Here is a 22020-nt window from a genome sequence, read left to right on the forward strand (position 1 = left end):
GTTCCCTTAGTATCTCTAATTTTCTTGAAGAGGTCTCTAGTCTTTCCCAATCTGTTGTTTTCCTCTATTTGTTTGCACTGATCGCTGAGGAAGGCTTTCTTATCTCTCCTTGCTATTCTTTGGAACTCTGCATTCAGATGAGAATATCTTTCCTTTTCTCCTTTGCTTTTCGCTTCTCTTCTCTTCCCAGCTATCTGTAAGGCCTCCTCAGACAGCCATTTTGCTTTTTTGAATTAGGGCCCACCTTAATGACCTCATCTCAACTAATTATCTGCCTGCAATGCAGGACATCCTGGTTCAATTCCTGGTTCGGGAAGATCCCCTGGAGAAGGGAAAGGCTACCCACTCCAGTGTTCTGGCCTGGAGGATTCCATGGACTGTATAGTCCGTGGGGTCGCAAAGAGTCAGACTCGACTGAGTGACTTTCACTTCACTTTAACTAATTGTATCTGCAACGACCCTACTTCCAAATTACGTGCTGAGGCCATGGGGGTTAGAACTTCAACATGTGAATCTGGAAGGGACACAAGTCAACCCATAACCACAAGTGACACATTTTCTCTGGCCAAAGCCAGCCAAGAAGGCTACCTGTTAAGCTGAGTACTGCCCTGTCTGGGAGGGGATGGGTGTGCGCCCTCACAGGGCAGTCACACAAGGCTCTAATGAAATGCTGTTGAAAAGCAACCGATCTGTGGAATGTTCCAGGCAGATTAAATACACAGCATCCGAGAAGCCAAGTGGCTTGGAAAAATGCATTTACAGCTTTAACAAAAGATGGAGCAGTTGGACAAGCAAGCAAGACAGCACTAATTGGCAGCATCGTCCTGTTTTCTCCCTACAGTTGCCTCATGGATTTGTTTAAAAAAAAAAAGAAGAAAGTGTTGAAGCCTTGAAGTTAAACACTTTAAACAATGGGCTAATATTCTCAGAGACCAGCTTTTGTTCCACATACTGGGTTCTTTTCAATCAGCTGAAAACACCATCTCCCCGTGGGCAGGGGCATGGGAGATAAGAGGGAGGCACCGCCTTAAACGCTTCTAGAGCAATTTTCTCTCCTATCTTATCACCACCTTCAAGACGTGTTATTTTCATCTGAAATGTGGTTCCAATTTGGGGAAGAGAAAAAAAGCCTTTTCATCTCTCCCATTCCTCATTTTTTTTTTTTTCCTCTTTCTTCTGAGGGAAGCTTAGGGGAAGATTTTTCTTCCACTCGCCACGCTGTCGGAATCCCATAAAACACGCTGGCGGCTGGCGTGTTTTGGACTGATAACCCCCCTCCCATCCCACCACGTGACCCCAGCACGAGCTGTCACGGGGCCAGCGTGCGGACCTGGTGGGGGACCAACAAGGTTTGGCAGGAAGCAGCTGGGAGGCGAGCGAGGGGGGTGGGCAAGGAGCTGAGGGTCCCAAGTGTCCTTTGCCCACTGACACTCCCGCGAGCCCACTTCCTCTTCAGGCACCTCGGCCCCCTCTCTCCAAGGCTGCATCCATGTTTCACCCCCCCATCACCAACATAACTGCAAGGCCAGCTTGACCCTTCTGCTTAGGAAGCTCCTCTTCCTTGGAACCCTTGAAGCGCAGAATAAAGGAGATTCCCAGAACAACTTGATGGGTGTCTCTGGGAGGTCATTCTAAGGCAGTCAGCCTCAGGATGGTCTGAGCCGCAGGGACCTCGGAGAACTGCTCAAGGCAAAGGGACGGAGGAGGCAAAGGGACCCACCTGGGGCCAGTCCCACTGCCTCCGGTCTGCAGAGGCCATCTCCAGCAGATGGAGAGAGGGCACACATCTGGGGAGCGTGGAAATACTCTGCTCCCTGCAGCCATGACTGATGGATGGTGTGTGGCAGGATCCGGGTCAGAAGAACAAATGGGTGACGTGTCCCCAGAGTCAGGCTGTCACTGGGCCACAGCGCTGCAGGATTATGGAGAATAGAGTTTGCACGTGAGCACTGACATCTCCGTGGCAGCTTGGAAAATGAGAACTTCTAGTGAGACAAAAATTGGACTTGGGATTCTTTTATTGAGATTCCTTCCTTCATGCATACTATCTCTCCCTATCTCTTTTGTCCCTGCACATCCATCCGTCAGTTTCTCTCTTTGTCTCTCTCAAGCAGTAATTTCAAAATAACATGGAAGAAGAGGTGACTTGTGTTCTCATAGCTACAGGATGACTTCAAGACTTGAGGAAATTGACCCCTGTGGAAACTGACATCTGCTGCTGGTGATGACTCAGATCCACATGTTACCACTGGGTACCACTCGAGAGCTAAGAAGATGCTCCAGTAAGTCTCCCCCCTCCTTTACAGGTCGGCTTTGCTGGTGTGTTTCTATTTTAGAGTCAGGAGATGGGTCTCATGTGGGAATTATATTTCTCCAACCAACTGGTGTCAAGCTGGTTCCTGAAGCCCCCACAGTACTGGAGGCAGTTTCAGACCCCCATGTCTCTTTCCTCTAGTCCCAGGCCAATTGGAATCTGCAGACAATAAATACCAGCTACAGACATGTGGAACCTGGGAAAGGAGGTACAGGTGTGGGGTTAGGGCTCTGCTCCCCTCCAGGCTGGGCATTATAAAGAAGTTCTGCTTCACAGCCCAAAGCACCCACCCCTGCCATTCTCACCACCATCTCCAAACCTAAAAAACAACCACCTGGAAGGCCTTTATACTTGATCTTACCAAAAAGGCTGAGAAGCGATCTGGAAGGCCTTTAAACCCTTTTCACTTGGGGAAATGTGTATATCTTTGCATCCTCAGCCACTGCTTCCCTCTTGTGGAATCAAAAGAAAGTGGGGTGGGGGGAAAGGAAATTTAATAAACGTATAACCTCTCCCAGGGAACAAGGCACTGGGCTGCGAGCTTTACAGACGTTCTCACCTAATCCTCAGAACAGCCCTCAAGACAGGAATTGTTTCTAGTGTATAAAGGAGGAAGTGGAAGTTTTTGAGGGAGGGTGATTAACCTGGTCAAGGTCCCTAGGCTAGGCTGGGACTGACACCCCAAAGCTGATCCTCTTGCTTCTGTAACCAGTTATCCCCTAAAGCTGACGAGATCCCGGTTGCAGCAGAGGAAATTCTAGCTGTTGGGATTGTCCTTCTGTGTGATGTTTAGCCAAACTGCTGCTACGCTAAATTTCTCCATTCTCCCCTTCACCCTCCAACCACTCCATAGGGTCCTGCTTCCTGTTCCCATTTCCTAGCTCAAGCAAGGCCACCGAGTTCAGTTCTTAACACCTGCTCTGCGCTTTCTGCTTTCCTTGGAAAATGCCGCCCTCCAACCTCCTCCACTGACTTTGTGAGAACCACCCTCCCTCCGTGTCTGTGTCCCACCTGCGGTCCTGAACCTCCAGCCACCCGCTCAGTTCTGCACAGGCTCAACAGGGGCACATCACCCATGTGAACATTACCTGTCAGGTGTGAGATGGAGGTGGGAAATTGGTAACTGAGGCATTACATGATTCAGGGGAGCACGCATTTATTTTAGTTTTAAGTTTTTAAAAAAGAAATGCTTTTTAAATTTTTTTGGCCATACTGTGCAGCTAATGGGATCTGAGTTCCCCGACCTGGGATTGAACCCCAGGCCCTCAGTAACGAGAGCATGGAGCCCTAACCACTGGACTGTCAGGCAAGTTCCCACATATTTGTTTTAAAACCGTGCCTCTCATCTCCCTCCTAATACACAAATTAATACAATTTGGATCAGAGATATCAATGTAAAAAATGAAAGCATTGAAGCACTGGAAGAAAATCCTGGGTGGATATTTTTGTTTTCTTAATAAACTTTTTATTTTGTATTGGAGTATAGCCAATTAACAATATTTTGATAGTTTCAGGTAGGGATTCAGCCATGCACACACACACATATCCATTCTTTCCCAAACCCCTGGGTGTATACTTTTAGATTCTCATAGTTGAGAAAGCTTTCTAGGTGTGGTGGCTATAAATTCAAGTCAACAAATTCTTAAGACATTTAAAGAATGTAAAGACATATGTTAAGATTTTAAGACATATATTAATACATAAAGAATATGTCTCTATATTAAGACATACAAAGAATATGGCTTTATTTTTTGTGTGACTTAATTTGCATTTTAAGCAGGCTAGGGGAGCCTCGGATCTCCATTAGTTAAGGCTTGTGCCTCAAGTTCTAGGTCTTTAAACCGTGCTGGTGGAGAAGATAAAGTTCAAACTGGGAAATTTTAAGAAGAAAAGTAGGGAAAAGACCCAGAAAGGAAGCAAACATTTGGTTTCTTTGAGCTCAGAAGTATAAATTCTCTCTTTTAGCAGTATTTCCAAGGTTTTATGGGCTTCCCGGGTGGCATTAGTGGTAAAGAACCCGCCTGCCAATGCAAGAGATGCAAGAGACTCAGGTTTGATCCCTGGGTCAGGAAGATCCCCTGGAGGAGGGCACGGCAATTCGCTCCAGTATTCTTGCCTGGAGAATCCCATGGACAGAGGAGCCTGGCAGGCTATAGTCCATAGGGTTGCAAAGAGTCAGACACAACTGAATCAACTTAACATGCATGCACGCATGGTTTTATAAGCCACATGGATCATACATAACCTGAAGTCAAATCTTCAGAGTGGAAAGGGAACTGAGGTTACACCTCATTCAGGGGGGTTCCAGTGATAAAAGGTGTACACTAGGCCTCAGTGTGTCCTTGCAAACAGCCATCCAACAGAGCTCGCCTTTCTTCTTCCTTTGTCAAAAAAGGTGAAACTGGCTTGTAACATTCCCCCAGGGTAGACGAGCTGCGGTGGAGAGAAAATATGAGGACTGGAATCAGTTGCGTAGCTGGTTTATTGAGCATCTCAGACTCGGGGGCATAAACGTAAAACAGTTTTATATTTTCTCTAATCAATGCCGTCAGCTTGCACTTGGTCAAATTCTGCTTTCCGTCTCCTACCGAGAGCCCAGGCAGATCCCGCTGCTTCCCCGTCACTTTCAGTTATTACAAATCCTTCTGGCTTTAAATCACTACCTCACATCGTGCTCAAAGCTCTCAAGGGTCCCAGGCTCCCGCCCAGCCCAGCCGAGTCTCTGAGACAGGAGTGGAAGGGACTCAGTGCCCATCGACTCCGTCTTCGTCTGATCCATCTGCCCCGGGCAGCTTCTGCACTCAAGGTGGTCTCCATGGAGACCACCATTCCCCTGCCCCCCGAGTTTCCTAGGGTGCTGTTCAGACTCACTCTGGACATCAGCTCCATCCCCTTCTGAAAGGAACATCCACGTGTCTCCTCACACGCTTCCCCAGTGGTCCACTCGAGGGCAGCCTGGACAATCCCTGACTCCCGCCTCTTCTCAGGTCACTGTCATTGACATGGAACCACAGGAGTCAATGAGAACCTCTAGAGTGCCTTCTAGGACCTGTGAAGATACAGGTCGGGGGATCCTCTATCCTTTCTTCCTGGGCCGTCTCATCACAGTCCCCTCTTGCCCAGCCTTCACCAGCTGCTCCGGCCACATTCCTGCCCTCAGAGCGCTCCAGGTGGAAGCAGACATCTGTTTCTATATGTTTTACACACAGAACTCGAGAGGACACAGGCCGAGCTCCCCTGGGCACACCTCCTCTGCGCCCCAGTCTGTCTTGAGAAAGGAGTCAAGAAGATTGCAGATCCACAGGAGCCTGGCTGGGAGTGAGCTGCCGCGGTCTCTCCTTGTAGGGACCCCCAATTCAGAGCTGTCCGCTCAGAGCCCCACTTGTTGAATATTTGCTTACAAGAGAATCACTCCCTCTCTTGGTTTGGGTTGAAGCAAAGAGCACTTCTCTCGCCCTCTACTGGGATGACAGGACTGTAGAATAAAGTCGTAATGACTGCTCATAATTAATAATGATTAACCATCATAGAAAAAATACTTACCATAGAAGCCACCCCATACATCATTTCATTTCCCCAGAGGGAAATATTTTATTGTTCCATCCATCTTACGATGAAAAAGTTGAGGTGTAGGGGGAAATCAAACCATGGCCAGCGGGCCAGACCTAGCCCACCACCTGTCTTTCCATGGCCCACGGCTAGGAATGGTCTTTACATTTTTCAATAGTTTAAAAAAAAAAAAAAAACACCTTAAAAGCAGAATACATTGTGACAAGAATCATGTGAAATTTCAATTTCAATTTCCTGGAACTTCCCTGGTGGTCCAGTGGCTAAGACTCTGAGCTCCCAATGCAGGGGGCCCGGGTTCAATCCCTGGTCAAGGAACTAGATCCCGCATGCCACAACTACGATTGAAGATTCTACGAGTTGCAACGAAGACCCGGTGCAGCCAAATAAATAAATAAATTCTATTAGATCCAGCATCACTTATTTGTTTATGTACTGTCTGCGGCTGCTCCTGTATCACAATGGTGGGGTTGAAGAGTTGCATCAGAGACCGATGGCCTACAAAGCCCAAACTATTTACTCTCTGATCCTGTAAAAGAAAGTGAGTCACCCCCACCAATGTTTCTTTTTCTAACAGCTCTCTGGGGCGGCTGGGACCATCTCCAGGCTGCAGGATGGGTTTGGCTCGGCTCCACCTGCATCCTTCTGGGACTAGACTCCCTGAGTCTTCTTCTCAGGGAGATGGAGGACATGTAAACCAAACACACCACAGCCTGAAGCCGTCAGCTGGACAAGGCTCCTACACTCTGCTCACTCTAGCAGGATGGGCTGCAAAGCCAAACGGCCAATTCAGTTCAGTTCAGTCACTCAGTCATGTCCGACTCTTTGCGACCCCATGGACTGCAGCACGCCAGGTCTCCCTGAGTCTCACCAACTCCCAGAGTTCACCCAAACCCATGTCCATTGAGTCAGTGATGCCATCCAACCATCTCATCCTCTGTCGTCCCCTTCTCCTCCTGCCCTCAATCTTTCCCGGCATCAGGGTTTTTTCAAATGAGTCAGCTCTTCGCATCAGGTGGCCAAAGTATTGGAGTTTCAGCTTCAACATCAGTCCTTCCATAGCGGAGGTGATGGAATTCCAGTTGAGCTATTTCAAATCCTAAAAGATGATGCTGTGAAAGTGCTGCACTCAATATGTCAGCAAATTTGGAAAACTCAGCAGTGGCCACAGGACTGGAAAAGGTCAGTTTTCATTCCAATCACAAAGAAAGGCAATGCCAAAGAATGCTCAAACTACTGCACAATTGCACTCATCTCGCACGCTAGTAAAGTAATGCTCAAAATTCTCCAAGTCAAGCTTCAGCAATATGTGAACCGTGAACTTCCAGATGTTCAAGCTGGTTTTAGAAAAGGCAGAGATCAAATTGCCAACATCTGCTGGATCATCAAAAAAGCAAGAGAGTTCCAGAAAAACATCTATTTCTGCTTTACTGACTATGCCAAAGCCTTTGACTGCGTGGATCACAATAAACTGTGGAAAATTCTTCAAGAGATGGGAATACCAGACCACCTGACCTGCCTCTTGAGAAACCTGTTTGCAGGTCAGGAAGCAACAGTTAGAACTGGACATGGAATAACAGACTGGTTCCAAATAGAAAAAGGAGTACGTCAAGGTTGTATATTATCACCCTGTTTATTTAACTTATATGTAGAGTACATCATGAGAAACGCTGGGCTGGAGGAAGCACAAGCCAGAATCAAGACTGCCAGGAGAAATATCAATAACCTCAGATATGCAGATGACACCACCCTTATGGCAGAAAGTGAAGAAGAACTAAAGAGCCACATGCCCAAAGGGCAGCAATTTCTCGTTCTGATACTGAGAGGGTATAAAGAATTAGAAGCAAAGATTTCACCGACCACAGTGGCAGACCCATGATTTGCAGTCAGGGCTGTCAGAGTCTGTGTGCTCAGCTCTCTGCTACAGACTTCTGTCCTGAGCAAATTATTAGAGGCACCATAAAGAAAAAAGAATGGAAAAACCATGAAGAAAAAGTATGCAGAAAGATGTTATTACTGATCCAGGCTCATACTGCTTGCCACATGACAGACCAATAAATGGAGAGACGAGTTGTTGGGGCAAAGAATAGTGACTTTATTCGGAAAGCTGGCAGACCAAGAAGATAGTGTACTTGCACCACAAAGAACCATCTTGAGTCAGAATTCAGGCTTCTTTTATACTGAAAGGAGAGGGAGTAAAGTCAAACATTTCCAGTCAGCCTCTGGAGGGAAGGTGTTCATTTCTTCCTCCCTGCAGTCACTGACAGGTGGGTCTGGTCAGAACGTTGCCTATGAGCTAAACAAAGGTGCGTGCATGCATGCTAAGTTGCTTCAGCTGTGTCCGCCTCTTTGCGACCCCACGCATTGTAGACCGCCAGGCTCCTCTGTCCATGGCATTCTCTAGGCAAGAATACTAGAGTGGGTTGCCATGCCCTCCTCCAGGGGATCTTCCTGACCCAGGGATCGAACCCACATCTCCTGTGTCTCCTGCATTGGCAGGTGGGTTCTTTACCACCAGCACCACCTGGGAAGCCCCTAAACAAAGGTATTTTACCTTAGAGGTTATTACCTAGGAGGCAGGGTTCCCAAAGATGGGCCATTATGTGTAATTTAAGCTTGTAGGCAACATCCCTTTAGCGATGAACTCAGAATACAAAGATTCTTTCCTATTACAATATTTCCATCATTCTCTACCCAGAAGGGCTCTTCCTGAGCACCACCGGGTACCACCCAGCACATCACCGTGTATGAAGTCACCGGAAGAGACAGCCACTGTAAATAAAGTCAAAATGGCTGCTAAAGGCCCTTGGGAAGCCTCCGCAAGTGCTCGCAAGAGCAGTATATCCTTCAGGAATACCACTGTCGATAACTGAACGCATGCTGACAGGAAGTAGAAAAATTCTGAAGACTGTCATTTCAATTACCCAGCAGGCATTCACAGTGCAAGCTTCTTTCAGAGTCAGAATATAAATAAGTCATGTGTGTCTGCAAGCCCTTACAAATGAGAAGAAGGAGATGGGAGAATAAAACTTGACGATTACCCCTCTGCAAGTTTTTTTTTTCCCACCAAAGCAGGAAGTAGCAGACCCACTCCAGAGCCTCCTGGTGGTGAAATCTGAGGCCTCGCAGGAGCCAGGATCCATTAAGTATTTGTTGTGGTGAGTGACAAGGCTGGAAGCAGCATAGGAGAGGAGGATGAATAGATGCCCAGGCATCACAGCAACCTCAATGAGCCTCCCGTGGCCCGAAGTTGATTCTCCATATCATAATGGAATCAGACACTTGCCAAGAAATCAACAGGAGGGAGAAAGAGTTTAGAAAACACGCGCATGCTACTTGTCCTGCGGCTGCTGTTCTGAAAGAAAGACGGGAGACCAAACATGGTGAAGAATTCGACGTGTCGTAACACACGGTGAGATGGGGTAGGTTTTCTTTTCAAGCTCCACTGAGGATCAAAGAAGCTGAGAAATGGTGGACGTAGAGGATCTCTGAATAACTACATCAGAAATACAGTTCTTGATGAGACGTCTTCTCAGTTCAAATCCCTACAGTCATTGTCCTGAATTGTGCTCCAGACCAAAATCAGCAAGTATTGGGCAAGTATTTTACCTACCTACATAGAGGAATAAAAATTGTTTATCAAGAATGCATTTGTACCAGGCACAAACTGTTTTACAAACCAGTTCCATTTAACCCTACCTTCAAGGTGGGCCCAACTCAACCCCCAGCACACATGGAGAGACTCAGCCTGAAACAGAAAGGTTCAGTGACTTGCCTGAGGCAGCCCGCGCATCTTAATTTCTGATGCATTGCCAGGTAAATTGCTGTTATCTGTACACTTCCCCTGAAGAACTCAGCATTCGTATCATTAGCTAGAGCTATTTCTTTATATTTTTTTACTTTTGAGATAAAATTTACACACAATGAAATGCCCAGATCTGAAGTGCACACTCACTGTGTCTTGACAAATTTGTACATTGTTTAACCAAACCTCTATCACTCTATGGCGTGATTACATCCATATAGTGGTATTACCTCCCCCCAGAAAGTTCCCTTCTGTCTCAATAAATTTCCACTCCCAACTCCTGGAGGCGAAGATGTGATAATGTGCAGATGATAGACAGTATCAGGTCCATTAGTCTCAGCAGATCCTCCATCATCTGAAAGCATCTGAACTCACAGAGCAGGAGGCTGACTCCTCAGAGGTTCATGGAAGCCACCTGATGAGGAGTAACCTCCCGCAGCATAGCTGTGCTGTCTTCCAGGATTTGGGAGGTGCACCAGACTGATGGCAGATATGTGGTGCTGTGTCCACAAGTGCTGGAACACACAGGCACCACCCAGAGCTGTGAATACAGGAGCAAGAGTGATCGGAGCCATCTTGGAGCTGGCTGTCACACCTGAGTACAACCCAGAACAGAAGTACCAGTGAGTTAATGTCAAGAAGTCAACTTGGACCCATGGGAGACACAAGCCAGTGAAACAGTGCTTCCTGTCTGTCCTCCCGGGCAGACAGTTCTGAGATGCATTTCATAAGGCTCCTGAGAAGGTCCTGGCAAACCAGACGCCAGTCACCACCAGCAGTGGTTAAAACTGATGATGCGTCTTGAATTGGTTTTGACCTCCTCTCCTGTTCTCCACATCCCTCACCCTTGCCCACTGGGATTACTTCCCAAATAAGATTACTTCCCAAGCCTTTGTCTCTGGCTCTGGTGTGAATGCGTGTGTGTGTGTTGTGTTGAGTGGAGAGCAGAACAACTCAGACAACTCTGTAGCATTTGTTGTTGGCTGTTTCTTTATTCAGGTATAATTTTGTACACTAAAACACACAGCTCTTAAGTGTCCAGTTTGATGAGTTTTGACAAATATATATACACCCATGTAACTGACACCCCCCATCACTGTAGTCTTGCCAGCGCCCGAGAAAATCCCCTTGTACTTTTTCAGTCCAGCCCCAGCCCCCAGAAGCAACCACTATTCACATATCTATTCCTGTAGATTCGGCTTGTCTGTTTTGAACTTTATATAGATAGACTAAATAGGCCATATAGTCATTGTGATGGCAGATGGAAAAGAACAGAAAATTATTTGTCACTCTCTGACAAGAGGTCGGGTCTATTTCCCTTTCTCTTGAATCTGGCTGACCCCGTGACTTGTTTTGACAATAGGATGCTGTAGAAGTGGTGCTGTGATCTCCACGGCTGTGATTTAAGGAGTGTGCAGCCCTGGTGTTCTCAAATCTGGATGCCCGCTCCGGGGGGTGGTGCTGGCAGAAGTGCTGGCAGCAGCTGGAGAGGGGCCATGAAAGTCTGAAGCAGCGTGTAGGAGGTGTCCAACAGGACATCGAGACACGGGAGATGCAGCTAACAAGGTACTTAAAGGGTGCCGGAAATCCCTAAAAATAAGAAAGGTGAAAAATATGAGTCAAGCAGGCAATGGAAGGAGCCAGGAAAAAAAGAAGCAAAGTAAAGCTTAAGAAAGTGAGATAAAAGAAATAACAAAGGCGAATGCAAAAACTCATGAAATAGAATATAGAGAGCATCAACAAAACAAGTTTTTTCTTTGAAAAACTTAAGCCAAGAAAAAAGGTAAAAACCAGTATCAAGAATGGAAAAAGGGATCTAACTCCATGTGGAAGACAAAATTCCCTGGTGGTCCAGTGGTTACAACTCTACTCTTCCAATGAAGGGAGCCTGGGTTCAAGCCCTGGTTGGGGAACAAGGATCCCACATGGCTGCAGGTTGTGGCCAAAAGTGGTAAAGCATCTGCTTGCTGAAGCAGGAGACACAGGTTCAATTCCTGGGTCGGGAAGATCCCCTAGAAAAGGAAATGGCAACCCACTTCAGTCTTCTTGCCTGGGAAATCCCATGGACAGAGGAGCCTTGTGGGCTACAGACCATGGGGTTGCAAAAGAGCTGAACATGACTTAGTGACTAAACAACAACAACAACAACTATAAACAACTTTCTGTGACTACATCTACGTCTAGCTGGGGAGATGAGGAGGTATAGACAGCACCAGGCGGTGGACACAGCAGGAGGGCCCGTAGAGGCTGCGGGAGCAGAAAGGCACACCCCACTCCCCGAGAGGGGCTAAATTACAGTTTTCAAAAGTTGAACACAGCACTTTCACCCATAATATGGACATATATAAGTCATTGTTTCCAGCTCATTAATTAATGAGGGAGCTGATAAGATGTTAAAGTGAAGTCGCTCAATCGTGTCTGACTCTTTGCGACCCCATGGACTGCAGCCTACCACGCTCCTCCGTCCATGGGATTTTCCAGGCAGGAGTACTGGAGTGGGCTGCCATTTCCTTCTCCAGAGGATCTTCCCGACCCAGGGATTGAACCCGGATCTCCCACATTGTAGGCAGACGCTTTACTGTCTGAGCCACCAGAGAAGCCTGATAAGATGTTAAGACCAGCTGAAAGGAAAATCTGAAAATCAGCCATGTAGACAGGCAATCTGGAACACCAGACCGAATTTGCTAACAGAACTGGTCAATGAGGCAATAAAAGGTAATGTTTGAGGTCGTCTTTTCCAGATGACAGAAGCCAATCATATCCGTGTGGGATGAGATCCATTTGAATCATTGTGGACAGGAACTGTTTCCATTTTCTACAGCCCAATTTCTCCCCCATCTGAGCTGTAGAACAGCCTCTTCAAAAGAAGGACAAAGGTCCAGGCAACCCCTGGGGACGGGCTGCACCTGGCCCGCCCAGTGTCTCCTGGCCTATTTGCAAGTCTTGGGCAATTTCTGGAGACAGGGGATTCTCTGTTCACACCTGCAGGACAGCGAGTGCCTCGATCCAGGGCGTTAGAATGACCCATGCAATGTCGAAAGATCCGGATCCCAGGCCATACCCCAGACCCTTCAAAAGCTGTATCTCTTGTCAGTGGTGCCTGGCGACAGAATATTTATTTTTTGTTTACTTATTTGGCGGCACCAGGTCTTGGTTACAGCATCAGTTCAGTTCAGTTCAGTCGCTCAGTCGTGTCCAACTCTGAGACCCCATGGTCTGCAGCACGCCAGGCCTCCCTGTCCATCACCAACTCCTGGAGTATACTCAAACTCACGTTCATTGAGTCAGTGATGCCATCCAACCATCTCATCCTCTGTCATCCTCTTCTCCTCCCGCTTTCAATCTTTCCCAGCATCAGGGTCTTTTCCAATGAATCAGTTCTTTGAATCAGGTGGCCAAAGTATTGGAGTTTCAGCTTCAGCATCAGTCCTTCCAATGAATATTCAGTGAAATGAGTAGGTTTAATAGTGACGCACCAGCTGTCCCTGGGACACTTGTGAGCACGAGGTGGGTGGGCTGTGGGGCTGCCCCTACCTCTTTGGCAAGGGCTTAGATTGGGCACTTGGGGGCCTCGGTCCCCAATGGCTCCTTTCACAAAAAGCAGGATGGAGCTGATCTCCTTTCAGACTCCAGATACATTTTCAGCCAGGATCATGTCTCATCCCGGAGAACAACCTGGGGAGGCTGACTAGGAGGGCAGGGCTGGCCTCGACTGGAACTGGCCAGCTTTCCTGGCAGCCAGAACCCTGAGCGAGCTGACCAGAGGGTAGGAGGGGGGAGCAATGGCTGGTTGTAAGTCCTGCCCCTGGAATGACCTTGAAGGCATCCCAGATCCCTGCAGACCGTGATGGCAGTCAGGCAGTTGGGGACGCCCACTAGCATTTGTCCAGTGACCTCGAGCAAGCCTAAGCCTCTAAAAGAGCAGCACAGTAATACCTAGGCCCTGAGGTCACGCTGAAGATCAGATGACATCAAAGACGGGAAAGCCAGCCTCCACAGTATGATCTCACTCCCTCCGTCCCTGGACATCTGAAGAATCAGGGCAAAGGCTTGACTCGCCTGCAGGTCTCAGACAGGCCCCTTCCGTGGTGGCAGCCACACGTGACCACTGAGACTCAGAATGGGACTGGGGCAAACCTAGACAAGCCATGAGTGTAAAATACACACTGGGTTCTGAAGATCCAGTTTTTTAAAAAAGTAAAATGTCTCATTGATAATTTTCGTACGATTGCACATTGAAACTATTTGTGGCACATGCATGCACGTGCTTGCTAAGTAGCTTCAGTCGTGTCCAACTCTTTGCAACCCCATGGACTGTAGCCCACCAGGTTCCTTTGTCTATAGAATTCCCCAGGCAAGAATACTGGACTGGGTTGCCATGCTCGCCTCCAGGGGATCTTCCTGACCCAGGGATCGAACCCAATCTCTGTCCTGCTCTATGTTTCCTGCATTGGCAAGCACGTTCTTTACCACTAGCGCCAACTGGGAAGCCCATTTTTGACATACTGAGTTAAATACATTATTACAAGTAATTTCACATTTCACTTTTTTAACATGACTATCACCAACCTAAAATTTTTTGTGTGGCTTGCATTACATGCAGTACTGTCAAGAGTCCTCAGGGCCACCATGGGACTCTGTTCTGGCCCCAGCTCCTCGGTGTGTCCTGCCAGCTGCCATGGCTGCAGAGCCCCAGGCTGACTCCTTGAAGCCCACACTACACAATGGACCATAAGGGGCCGCAAACTAACCCAACACACCTGGGCTCCTCTGCCCCCACTCTCCCCTCACCATCCCCGAGGCCACCTTCTCTGCACGTGGGAGCAATTCTTCAGGAACTGCAGGCCACACTCTGCCCCATCTTTGCTTTGGAGACTTGGTGAATGGCCCTGGGGACTGAAAGGCCTGTTTTCCAAGAAGTTTCCACTCCCGCGGACTCAGAACTTCCCGGCCCTTGCTCTGTACATCCTGTTACGCTGGTGGTACCTTCCCAGCCCCACACCCACTTCCTCTCACAGGGCTGTGCAGAGGCTTTTGCCTTAGTTAGGGTTGCCAGATAAAATACAGAATACCTGGTGAAATCTGAATTCCAAACCAACAACAGAAATTTTTAAAGTCTTGGTATATCCCATGCAATATTTAGGATATACTAAAAAAAAAAAATTTCATTTATCTGGAATTCAAACTTAACTTGGGCAGCCTGTTTTGATTTGCTAAACTTGGCAGCCCTGCATGGACTACGTCTCTGGAGTGGGCTTTGGGTGTATAAAGAGCGTCCACTCTGGGTTTAGGGTCCGCCTCTGGAAGTTCTGTATCCCTAACCTCAAGGCCTCAGTTCTCTCATCTGCACAGTGGAGATGACAGTCAGGGTCCCCGCTTCATATGACTGCTGTGGGGATGAGATGAGATCGGCCACAGGAAACTTGGCCTGTCCAAAGTACTCCCCTGCCGTGAGGAAGAGGGGACACGGCAGCGGGCCAAGGTACAGCCGTCAAGCCACGGCAGGATGCTCTCCTCCCCGCAAAGGAGGTGTGCGGGGGATGTCAGGTACAAAGGGGCACACTGCCCATGACATTGCAGCATTCAAACTCAGGGACCTCAGGGACCCCAAGGGCAAGAGTCCTGATGGGTGGGTTCGAAAGGCAGCCTTTGTCTGCTGAACTCTGGGACTGCTCAAGCCCCCTGACTTCGGAGTGAGGGCAGACAGGGCCACTCAGAGAGGTGGCAGGGCTTTGCCAGGTTCTCCTGGGCCTCTCTGAACCACTACACTGGAAGAGATGAACGGAAATCACCCAGCTAAGCATCAGGCAGCCCGCCAAGCACTCCTGGGCTTGTCTCCTCTGGATCGTGACTTCTGCAAGTCGTATGGGGACAGAGGTGATGACACAGGAGGTAGGCTTGACAAGGCCAGTGGAGCAGCTTCTGGAGGGCCTTGAATGCCAAGTTAACTCTCTAGAACTCACATAACAACGTGTGCATCACGAGTGTTTGCCTGAACTGGGAGTCAGATGCACAAGCACTGACACCAAGCCACAGATTATAGCTTGGCCTGGACTGGGGACCTTCCTATAATGCAAAAAACTTACGACCACAACAGAAAGATGGCCTGAGAGTCTGATGATGGCACTACCACCATCACAGCTCAAAACACAGGCTGGTTTTCCTTCTCCACATCAACAGAGGGAGATATATTCAAAGACACTGGGACTTGGGAGAATCTCTGCTGGGAAGTATGGCCCCATCCAGTGCGAGCAGAGCCCCCACCTCTGTAACACAAAGCCCCCAGGCCCTGCGATGTGCACGCGCCCTGGGTGTGTGCTGGGGGTGGGGGTCCCTCACCCACTGAGAAGCCTGGGTCAGAGTAGGGTGCTCAGGGACTAAGTCACAGGTCCAGGGCACCAGCAGCCCGGAGGGATGTGACCTTGAGTTACTCTGGTCAGAAACTGAACTGCCCACTGTGCCCCCTGGAGGCCAAGGGCACACACTCAGCAGGTGGTCACTGAGTGCAAAAGCCATGACATGTATGAAAAGTCTCCTTGGGGTCTGACTCCTTTCATTTATATTCATACAAAACAGGATCTTAAGCAGTCAGCATCCAGAAATTATGTAGATAAGAATGAAATCAAACAAACTCAGAAAGTGCTAAAACACAACTACTATATTTCAGGCACAGAGAGAACCAGGCAGAAACAAGCTCAGCAGGTTTTCACTCGGCAAGCACACCCATCTCCCAGTGAACTCACCTGCAAAGAAAGTACAGTGCATCAGTTCTTCGTTCAGCTTCAGCAAGTCTGAATATTCAGAGAATTTAAAACTGTTTTAACACAATAAAACACACTTCAAAACCTAAAATCTACCTTCCACCCAGAACACGATGTGGCTGGTGCCCACCCTGCAGCAACCCAGCGGCCCCCCTCCTTCCAGGTCTACAGGCTCCATCTCAGTGACTTCCTAACAACAACCCCCCCACCACCACCCCAAGCTCACCCGGGCATCCACCCACCACCACGTGGGGCCCTCAGAAACTTGCCCATACCAGGCACAGTAAACCGCCCTCTGACAAAGCCCCCCGCAACTCAATACCAGCCCGTCTATTCCTACATTGTCCTCCCATTCTCTCTCACTGTGCAGTCCCCCAGTTTGGCCCCAACTCTTGAGCTCCCCAATCCTCTCACTTTCACTCTTCCCACCTTCTGTCACATTTCATCAGCTGGAAACGGCCTTCACTTCCTCACAGGGTTACATCCTGTTGGGTCCCACTGGAAACTCACCTTCCTGGGGTGTGGCACTTCCTGCTGTCTACCTCTCTGCACCCCACACCCCAGCACATCAGGGACCACGCTTTTCTTGACATTCCCTCCAAAGCAGAGAGGTAACACTTTGACCGCTGCAGGTACTTCAGTGTGTTGAAGGATCGCTTCTCCATCAGTGTGCTGACAACAAAACAGGCAAAGACAGGAGGAGGAGGAATGATGCTTCATGGAGTAGGCTGAACCACACCAAGGAAATAAAAATGAAAAGCAGTTCCACTAGTAGTTACTGTGTGAGATCCCCAGGAAAGACCAACAGGAGGGTTCTCTCCAGGTGGAACTCGTCTCAGCCTCTGTCCAGGAGGTGAAAGGGCTTGGGTGTCACGATTCCAGTAAGGGTGGCACTGTCCTTCCAGTAACTTCTTAGACCTGCACTGTCCCACGCAGTAGCCACTAGGTACACACAGCCATTTACATTTAAATTAAAATTTCAGGGACTTCCCTGGTGGTCCAGTGGTTAAGAATCCGCCTGCCAATGCAGGGGACACAGGCTCGATCCTTGGTCCAAGAAGAGTCCCACATGCCATGGACCAACTAAGCCCATGTGCTACAACAAAGACCCCGTACAGCCAAAAAAATAAATAAATAAAACAAAATTTCACTCCAGGATTGTGGCCACCCTACTGAACAGCACAGATACAGACCATTTCCAGCATCACAGAGTTCTGCTTGACTGCTGCTCTGTACACAGGGCTCTTTTTGACATAACAGTTTTTAGCACATTATCTTGTTTAAAACCCACACTGACCTCCTATTATTCTTAGGACAAAGCCCCAAATCCTCAAATGAGCCGCAGGCCCTGTGTGGCCTGTCCCTTCCCCACCTTTTCAGCTTCTTTTCACACCTTTTCCACTTTACGTTCTGGGCTACAGTGGCCTTTTCCCAGTTCCTCCACTAGCCATACTAGCTAGGCCACTGGACCTTTGCACATGCTGCCCTTGGCCTTCCCACCAAACTCCTACACATCCTTCAGAGCCCACTCAACGGTCTCATCCTCAGGAAAGCCTTCCAGTCTCCATCAGGTTCTTTGAGACACACATTCTTGTAAGACTGTGCTTTCCTTCAGAGCATTAATATCAGCTTGAATTATACTCTCTTTAGGGTTATCTCCCCAAACAGGCTGTAGTTTCCTGAGAACAAGGTCTGTAACATCTCTGTGTCCCTCACACTTAGCATGGTACCTGGCCAAGGTATCATAAAATATTGAATAAAACAAATATACATCAACACTGTTTATAGGCTTTCTTCTTTCAGCGAACGTTCTGTTTGCAGTATCATACATGATCATCAAACTGCTGCTAGAATGTTCACACCTGTTACTGCAAATTCAAAGCCCAGGAAAAAGTTCTCCTAGGAATTTACTTTAGGTCAGGGTCGGGCTGCCTGGTACAAGGTTGCACCCACAACTGGGCAGGTTCAACAACACAGGAGCCTCTCCCCAGACCATCAGCCTCGACACTGCGTCCCCACCCTTGACCTACCTGGATCCCCCAAACTGACGTCACTCCGAAAGTGCTCTACGCTCACCCGCAGAGGAGCCGCAAAGATTGCAATGTCTTCATCCAATCGCCGGGGGCCAGAGGGCTCTCATCTTCTGATAAAACCCTGGGGAAAGAGATGACTACCACGTGCTCTAGGAGGATACGTTTCTTGGATGTTTACACCCCCCTCCCCCCCAAAACTCATGCTGGCCTTCCAGCCTGAGATCCAAGGCTTTTCTAAGGGGTGCAGCGCCTCCTACTGTAGCCCCTCACCCCGATCCTGGTGCCTGCGTTTGACCTCTTCCGTCCAAGGCCCAATTTCTATGCTGGGAATGATTCCTGCAGTCCGGGTGCCGGGAGCTTCGTCAGCGCCCCAGGACGGGAACTGGTGCCGCGGACCAGCGTCATTCTGAGGGTTTGGGGTTCCGCCAGCGGGTGGGAGCGAGAGAGCACAGGCCCCTCCGACACGAGAGAACACATGACGGCCCTCCCTTCCCAATCTAGACTCAAAAGCAGGTCCGAACACGCACTTCCGGCCGTAAGTGACGGCTTACCACAGAGACGGCAGCTAGAAGATCTCCCTTAGCTCTGAAACTGGGTCCTCCATGGCCGTCTTAAAGGGGCCGCAGCCTCGAGATGTTAATGGAGAGGAGCGCCCTAGCCTGGAGCGGAGGGCCCTCGAGCAAGGTAAGCAGGACGCCAACTAGGTTTCCGGAGCGGAGCTGCATCCCGAGGCAGGGGACAGGTACAATGATCGCTCCTGTTTTCCTCCAGGTGAAAAGAGCCATCCTGCGGAGAAGGTGAATTACTCTCCCAAGTTTGCCCAGCCAGGAAGCCATCGGCCCTCTCTGTGCCCACAACTGGGCAGGTTCAACAGCACAGGAGCCTCTTCCCAGACCATCGGCCTCAGGACCCTGCGTCTCCCCCCTAAACCTACCTGGAACCCCCCAAACTGACGTCACTCCGAATATGCTGTAAGCAGCAATCTTGGAATCTGCCTTTACGCAGCGCAGGCACTCTGGTTAGCCACAGGCCGCCTCCACTCCCTACTGCTTTACACCGGTTGTTCACATGTATAGCACCTGCGGTCCCAGGAAGGTGCTTGAATTTGTGACTTGGGGTCTCCAGGCTAAAACCCCCAACTTACTGGCGTTCGAAGCCTTCAGAATCTAGCCTTGTTTGCCACCGCTCTCTCCCTTCCTCAATTACAGGGAACTTCTCACCGGGCTCCCTCAACTGCTAGCTCCGCCAGCCGCATCTTCCCGCAAATCTTGAAGGACAGGGTTTGTTTTTGAACGTGTAGCTCCTCACAGAGCCCCCACCTGGGTACTGCCCACTCCAGGTGCTGAATGACCTGGGAGGAGGTGAGGCAAGCTGTCAGACAGACTCTGTTTCACTGCTTACCACGTGGTTTAACCTCATGGGCCTCTGTTTCTCTGTACGTGATGTAAAAAGGCTGCAGCAGGTCCCAGCCTTCATTTAGCAGTAAACCTCTGTTTTTAGATGCAATATTTTTCAGAAATCCAGTAGTTAATACAGATAAACTTTTTAAAACCCAACAACAAAGAGACAAAAAAAAAAAAAAAACACCAACCATTTAGAAATGGACAAATAATTCAAACTTATCTCCAAAGAAGACATACAAATGGCTGATAGTCACGTGAAAAGATGGTCAACGTTGGGACTTCCCTGGTGGTCCAGTGGTTGGAAATCCACCTGCCAATGCCAGAGACACGGATTCAATCCCCGGTCCAGGAAGATCCCATGTGCCTCAGAGCAACTAAGCCTGTGTGCCGCAACTACTGAGCCTGCGCTCTAGAGCCCTTATGCCACAACTAAGGAAGCCCGGGCGCTCAGGGGCCCGTGCTGCACGACAAGAGAAGCCACCACAATGAGAAGCCTGTGCACTGCAAGGAAGAATAGCCCCCGCTTGCTGCAGCTAGAGAAAGCTGTATGCCACAACAAAGATCCAGCACAGCCAAAAATAAGTAAATAAATAGTTTTTGTTAAAAAAGGGTGGTCAGCATTGTTAGTCATCAGGGGAATACACATCAAAACCACAATGAGATGCCATTCATATCTAGTAAGATGGCGAGAAGCAAAAAATCTGAAAATGAGAGCTGTTGGTGAAGAACGAGAGAGAGGCCAGAGGGAGGGAGAAGCCAGATGACGATCAGGAGCTCAGTGTGGCTCTTTCCGTGGTGGCTTTCCTGGTGGGGGCGCCTGGTAATTTTCCTGGAGAAACGCCTGGGATGGGAGGGAGTATGCCTAGAATAGCAGGAATGCCTGGGCTCAATGGAATTTTTAGTGATCCAGAGATTTTCTTGCAGCCATGCAGGATCCAAAAGTTACTGTGACCTTCCGGGATGTGTCCCAGAACCCGGCAAAGATGTCGAAAGCAACCCAACGGTTATGAATCTCATCAGTAAATTGTCAGCCAAATTTGGAGGTCGAGCATAAAGCCCTTCTTTTATTTTATCTTTTGGGGCCTCTTTGTTTGTTTTCTCTAGGCATCGTACCCTTCTGACAAATAAAGCCCCTGCTGAAGGAAAAGCAACTTAGATCACCTAATGGATGTCTCAGTAATACGAACCAGTGTACCTCTGACCTTCTTAGGAAGAAAACTAGGATACTTTGAAGATAATTCTTACCCCTCTGCCCCAAATGCAACTAAAACATTTTTTCAATGGTTTGCCGTTAGGGTATTCATCAGATAATGTTCTCTTACTAGAAAGTAAAAACTTTAAACAATTGTTAAACCTTAAACATATTTAAAACCAAATTTTAAAAGAATAATAAAAAAAAATATGAATGTATGGAAAAAAGAAAAACTAGATAAAGTAGGAGATGCTCTGGGGGAACCGAGACAGCCCCGCGAGTCCCGGAGCTGGCCTGGTTCCAGAGGTTTCCCATAACCTCTGTGGGCTGCAGGTAGCTGAGACAGTAAAGGATCTGTCTGCAAGGCAGGAGACCCAGGGTCAATCCCTGGGCTGGGAAGATCCCTGGAGAAGCGAACAGCTACCCACTCCAGTATTCTTGCCTGGAGAATCCCGTGGACAGAGGAGCCTGGCAGGCTACAGCCCATGGGGTCGCATAAAGAGTCGGACAGGACTGAGCGACTAACACTTTCACAGCCCAGAGAGCAGAGGGTGTCACCATGGGACACCCCCAGGACTCTTGCAGCTCTTAGATCCTGGATCTCAGAGTGAAGGGGAGCCCTCCATAGAGTCAGACACACACCCCGGCCTTGGGGCAAGTTATGGTTTAGGGGAAAGGTTTGCATGAAACCCAATGCTAGAAACGCTACAGGGGAATAGGGTTCCCGGGAACTACTAGTGACACGTGACTGTCCAGATCATTCTGCACTATTCCCAGTGAGACAGGACGGAGGGTCTCCAGTGGAACAGTCTCTAGAGCACTGGAGATTAAACAAACACATCTTTGTGTCCTGTCCTATTTCCATCTGCTGAGATGCTACCTGGATGTGGGTTCTTTTTTTAATATATAATTTTATTTATTTATATTTATTTTTTACTATTCTGG

The 22020-nt window shown here is 48.6% G+C and overlaps 2 long non-coding RNA genes and 1 other non-coding gene across 3 annotated transcripts; 1 reads left to right on the forward strand and 2 right to left on the reverse strand.

The window, feature by feature from the left end:
• Nucleotides 1-10658: 10658 nt before the first annotated feature.
• On the reverse strand, nt 10659-18991 carry LOC145540651 (uncharacterized). Its single transcript, XR_014078448.1, has 5 exons — nt 18751-18991; nt 18478-18601; nt 16958-17119; nt 16430-16477; nt 10659-11276 (listed from the first exon to the last, which is right to left on the reverse strand). It is a non-coding gene; the product is annotated as an uncharacterized LOC145540651 (long non-coding RNA).
• On the reverse strand, nt 18257-18443 carry LOC145544008 (small Cajal body-specific RNA 16). The gene has a single exon (XR_014081234.1).
• A 107-nt stretch (nt 18992-19098) lies between the features above and the next one.
• Nucleotides 19099-20491, forward strand: LOC145540652 (uncharacterized). The gene is made up of 2 exons (XR_014078449.1): nt 19099-19164; nt 19252-20491. It is a non-coding gene; the product is annotated as an uncharacterized LOC145540652 (long non-coding RNA).
• The last annotated feature ends 1529 nt before the right edge of the window (nt 20492-22020 follow it).

The sequence above is a fragment of the Giraffa tippelskirchi genome, chromosome 3 (genome assembly GCF_054371585.1).
Source record: "Giraffa tippelskirchi isolate mGirTip1 chromosome 3, T2T-mGirTip1v1.2.pri, whole genome shotgun sequence".
Lineage (NCBI taxonomy): Eukaryota > Metazoa > Chordata > Mammalia > Artiodactyla > Giraffidae > Giraffa > Giraffa tippelskirchi.